General features: G+C 37.5%; 1 protein-coding gene across 2 annotated transcripts in view; it reads left to right on the top strand.

The window, feature by feature from the left end:
• Nucleotides 1-1,744: 1,744 nt before the first annotated feature.
• The window catches only part of LOC107707758 (zinc finger protein PLAGL2-like), a 40,256-nt gene continuing 36,142 nt past the window's right edge, over nucleotides 1,745-5,858 (top strand). For both annotated transcript variants that reach the window (XM_016511858.1, XM_016511857.1), the window contains exon 1: nucleotides 1,745-1,908. The gene's annotated coding sequence lies outside the window, so the exon portion shown is untranslated. The remainder of the gene's footprint in view (nucleotides 1,909-5,858) is intronic.

The raw sequence follows: 5,858 nt of genomic DNA, 5'->3' as shown, positions 1-5,858 counted from the left end.
CTCCTGAAACCTTCGTGAATACATTTAATTTCACTCAGGTGTCAGAAGGGCTCCTGGAGGGTTTTCTTTTTTAACATAAAAACTCGGAAAGGTTTCGCCCCTTTGCATTGAGCATGTCGAGAGGCTTATTGAAGATCCTTGCTCCCCCACCCCCTACTCACTCTCTCCCTCTTACACACACACACACACACACACACACACACACACACACACACACACACACGCCCGCTGGTCGGAGGGGGTTGGGGTGGTGAGGAAACGGGCTGGTGTGCCCTGGAAGTGATTCTTCCCCCAAAACACAAGGTGAAACGGGTATATCGGAAGCTACACGTGGGACCTGCCCTCTTCATCTTTCATTAAATCAAACATTCGCTTGAGGCTATTCAATTCTTAAGCAGTATAAAATCTTATTAGACGTTAATACTTGATTAAATATCTAAAGAGAAACTATTTTTTGTTAAATAATCGTTTGAGAATTAAATCTTACCTGATCAGAATATTTAAAGACAATCCAAAGATCGTTTGCTTGTGAATGGCCATGTTTATGCATGATGTGTCTTGATTTCTATCTGAAATAATTAATCATTCAGCATGATTCTCCATGCCTTCCCCATAGAATCAACATCCTCTCAATAATTTTGTTTGATGAATATCTGCATTTATTGTAGCCTCCTTTTCTCTCATTAAATTGTTCTTCACTTGAAAATATGATGGACATTGTAATACAAACATCTCATCTTCAGCAATAACATTTAATAGATTAAAATAAATAGATGAAAACTTTTAATGTCAGGACAGAAAGCCTCAACAGGGCTTTGACAGATCACACCTCAGAATTTTTGAAGATCATCCAAAGTTTGTTTACTTGTGTATGGCCTTTTGTCTTTCTAATTGATTTAAAAAAAAAAAAAAACATAGATTGAAAGAACACTGTAAATAAACAGTAACTCCAATGCTCGTTTTTAGATGTATTACTTACAATGTAGATTTATTATTTACATTTGTAAACCTAAAATATAAACAATAAATAAAAAATACTTCAATAAACCTGCTAAAATAAGAAATTAGGTTTTGTACAAAGGTTATACTGTAAAATGTTTTCATACATGTTTCCATTCATTTAACATGCCACAGACAATTTCTGTCATTCTACTCTGTTTTATAAGTTTTCTTAATAAATAATAATAATAATAAAAATGTTTTCTAAAAGTGCAACGAACTTATCACTGCATTTTGGCACTACTTTGGTTTTACTTACAGCAAAACAAGTTTAAAAGTTGAAATGTTTACATTATAAAAAAAATCAGTTAACATTTCGAAAATGCAAACCACTGATAGCCTACTTCCTTTACGCTTTTAACACATTCAATTCATAACCAGTGTTTAATTGCTTAAGACTGTATATATAGCTTGAATAGAGATTAATCAAAAGAGACATGATAAAATGTGTATTGCATTTCAAAACAGCGCGGCGTTCTGTATGAAATAAAGAGCTGCTTATTGACTCAGTCACCTTGCACTAAACATGCCTGCATTAAATAATTGAAAAACGCTATCGGCTGTCTCAATCCTTTTACTTTCGATGCACGTTCAGCGACGAGCCTCATCACTCCCCCCCGCCGTTATACAACATTAATCATAACGATAAATAAACTACAAGTCCAAAAACACACACAACACACGCGCGCGCACACAACAGTTTACCAGCCCCTGTGAAAAGTTTGTGAAAGTGGCCTGACGTCACACTCCCACAATGCTCGCGCGCCCCATAACTCTGCTGCTGCAGCCTGAGGAGCGCGAGACACTCAGGCCCCGAAAAAAGAAAAATTAGAGAAAAAAATTGGGAAAAATAATAAAACAACAGATCAAGAGGAGAAAGACCGGGAACGGTGGCGTGGGGCTCCCACGGTAGGTTTGCGCTTAGTCGGTGCTGGAATGTGACGGCGGTTCCTTGTGAAATTGACTAATGCGGCGCTGGAAAGTTTTTTGGTGGCAACTGCTCGTTTTTTTCTGCAAGTCCTCATAATGTAGCTGCACGCTCTGATGTGTGCATGTTTTTTAAATGAGATCCCGATAATTAATATAACTCGCTCGGCCGCTGATCGATATGGCAGATGATACACGAGACTTTCATAGTAATAACACTGTTGATATTTTCTCTCGAGCCGACGTCATTTATTTTTGGCTTATTTTGTAAAACATCGTCGAGGCTCCGGGTATTTAATTTTTAATTGCACGTTCGCAAACTTCATCGATAAATACACTGCGGATGCATTTTGTTTACAAACCGATACATTTGCATTTGATGGATCATCGGCTCGGCTGTGTCTACTGAGGTTCAGTGGGACTTTGGAGCGAATAGTTGAATTTTAAGTAATTTCTGAATATTTATGCCTGTGCTGTGGACACACACGAGCTGAAGCGCCGTTCCTGTTGAGTTTCAGACATTGGTTTATACAAACGCGCCTGTCTATGAATAGTTCACTGCTTGATTTGAGAAAATAACACTGTTGGGCTGTAAATATACAACTATTTTAGGCTAGTTTGTCTCGTACCATATCTCTACCTCCATGGCTTATCTGTTGCTCGTCATTTGTTTGCCACATATCGGATGTTCCTGGGCGGATTGTGACTTTTCTATAATGCCTTCTTGTGTGAAAAACTGTGTGTTTGTGTATTCCTATCAAGAGGTACTCAACAAATAACAGTGTCAAGCGCTGGGTTGAGGTGTGGGCACCTCGTTTACATATTGCTTGGCTCGAGGGATGAAGCTAAGAATCACTCTGCTGAGAAATGATGACATTGTTTATGTTCCATAGTGAGAAATCAGCGAACTTTGTTTACACTGTAAACAAATTTAACCCACAAAATTGAAAACAAGTTTGTGCATTCACTTTGTGAGTAAAATCAAAGCGGTTTCAAAGTCATACCTTGAGTGATGAGTTTATTACACTTTTATAACAATTTTGAATTGAAGAAAATATAGTTAAAACTGATCAAATTGAGGACAAATGGCAAGTTCATTGATAGAGCGAAAAATGTTGTTTACACAGAAGAGAGCTCACTGAAATGTTTTAAGATATAAAAATAAAAGTCATTTAAAAGTTCATTTTTTGTTCTTTGGTCGCAGTTATGCTTATGAAATCTATTAATCATCCACCATTAAAGATCATCCCAACACCAGTCACATGCACTAAACACCTGTAGATCTCTTTCTCAAATACCTAAAAATATTCATCCCGCTAAAACTGAAAACTTGAGTTTAACTGGTGCTTCAAATATGGTGTGAAATCAAAGGCACAATGTGCAAGTTTCTTAGTTTATCAAAGTATTTTTTTTCAATATTATTAACCTTTTTCATAATGTTACTAATAAGTAAAATGCAGTTAAAACACTTGAAATGAATTGTTTAAAACAGGTTTCTCATAATGTTACTAATACGTAAATACAGTTAAAACACTTGAAATGAATTGTTTAAAACATGTTTCTAGCATTGTTCATTAAAGTGGTTTAAGGTATAGAAATTGTAATTAAAGTTAATTTGTCATTGCTTTTTTTATATAAGCATAACTGCGACCAATCTTTAATTCACCAGTCAGCATGATTGCAACACTATTCAAACACCTGTAGCTGTGTGATATCTTTTTCTCAAATATATGCAGTGTTTTAAACATCATGCATTACAGAGTGAAAGCTTTCATTGGCTTTGCCTTTTTATCTCATGCACTTGTTTGTGTTGTGCTAAAGTAATTTTTTTGTTGCTGTGTGCATTGAAAATGATCAAAATGAAATATTTCACTTTGGCTGGATTCATTGGATATATGTGAAAAGATGGCTCTTTAACAGTGATTGATAAAGAACAGGTTGCGACGAGCTCTTGTTTGGTGGTTGTGCTCCATCATGGCCCTCTACTTCCACTGCCTCGAGCTACATAATAAGGAAATGGAAGTGAGATCGTCACGAGACAGTGCTTTTGTTATTGACATTGCATGTTGAAACGCATATAGTGATGTGTGAGACTGTTTAGTTTTTCAGCATTGGCTTTTGGTTTGGCTTCTGAGGATCTTTACAAGGGTTTGACTGATTAAAGCTAATTTATTTTCACGTCAAGTGTTCTTGCGTGTTAAATTGTGCGCTATAAGTTAATAAAATTGAGAAATGAGCTTAAAATATTTCTTACAAATATTTCTGGGTCTTGTTCCATCTCAGATGTAGTTGTATTTTGTTGAGCTTGTCATTTTTCGACACCACATCATGAGTTATTTCAAACATTTTCCTATTTGTCTGCTTTGAGAGATTTTGAGAGATGTTGTGGGATGTTTTAAACAAACGTTTCAGCGGTTTAATTTTCATATGTTCTCTGAAAAGGCGTCTTGCATGCTTGATTCAGTGTGTGAGTTTGAGAGAGAGAGAGAGCCAGCATGTGTATCAAGGGGGGGTTTCTCCTCTGAAAACATCCCACAATTCCATGCTCCTCGGTGGGTAACAGGCTGATTATCATGAGAAAGCACATCAGAGGGGTTAATAGGTAGGACAGGCTTTGGAGAGCACAAACGCTACTTAATACCCAGTGTAGAATGGGGATCAGCCCTCATCTGAGTCCTTATATCCTCCACTTATAGCATTGAGGAGTGAACAGGGACGATGCTTGCCTGAGATATGTGCCAAGTTGCATTAAAATAGCTATTTATTTTGCATTATGATTTAAGTGTTCTGTGACAGTAATATGGGCTTGTGGTTCAGCCGATGGGTTTGTTTGTATTTCCAGCCGTGAGCATGTTATATGTGTTTGTGTTGTGTCTAAACCCATGTCTGAAATGGGCGCTGGGGAGTGTTTATGTGGGCAGTATGAACAGTAGCTGACCTGGTCACTAAGTCGCCCCATAAAAAAGGGAGGAGAGAAAGAGAGAGATAAAATCAGGCCAAGTTCACGAGGGCATTATAACTCCTCCGAGCCCCCTTAACACCAGATTTGATTCTTATCAAAAAAATTATTCATGTCAGAACCGACAGACACATGAAAAAGCGTTTGTTCAGGATTCAGATTTGGAATGCCTGCAGACCTGAATGATTGTAGAAATAGAATTTCGCAACAAATATTATTAATTGAGAAAAATTAAAAACAGTGTATTGCATGTTAAATGCGTATTACAGATATTAATTAGTATAGAAAGTCTTAGAAATGAACTCCAAATATGCTATAAACTTTTACTGTGTTTAAAAACATTTTTGTTTATTAATACATTTTAAGAGATGTTATTTATTGTTGTCACAATGGTTTTGTATTAAAGTACTTTTAAAGTTCTTTTTCACATAATATGGTAAGCTTAGCAGAGATGGTAATGTTATTAGAGATGCACCGATCGATCGGCCAGGGATCGGAATTGGCCGATTTTCCTCATGATCAGTCTCACTTCTTTCCGATTCCGAGCCGATCCGTTTTGTTACCAGCGGGCAGCGGCACAGGCAATAATGTCAGCCACGCATTCTCGCTCTCTTCTCTCCGACGACCCCAACGTCAGCCGCGCATTCTCGCTCTCTTCTCTCCGACGACCCCTTCTCTCTCACACACATGTCTCATTCGCTCCGGTTAAATAGTGCTTAAGTATTGTGCATTATTTTAGTCATTCCCGCAGGTTTCGCACGTATACCAAACGCGCGCGCGCACCACCGCTAATCTATATTAGTGGAGCGCACAAGCCGCGCTCAGTCTCAAACAGCTTGTTAGCCACAAATACCAAAATGAGTGGATAACTGCGCTAAAACGGTCAAATACATACAAAATTATGTCAAAATGCTATTAAATACGTTAAATAGTTGAGAAAGAGAACGCATGTTGTGTAACAGTATATTGGGTC

This window comes from Sinocyclocheilus rhinocerous, unplaced genomic scaffold, assembly GCF_001515625.1.
Source record: "Sinocyclocheilus rhinocerous isolate Xijiao unplaced genomic scaffold, SAMN03320098_v1.1 scaffold565, whole genome shotgun sequence".
In the NCBI taxonomy this organism is placed as follows: domain Eukaryota; kingdom Metazoa; phylum Chordata; class Actinopteri; order Cypriniformes; family Cyprinidae; genus Sinocyclocheilus; species Sinocyclocheilus rhinocerous.
Note: the sequence above shows the minus strand (reverse complement) of the source record. Positions and strands in the feature narration are given on the sequence as shown.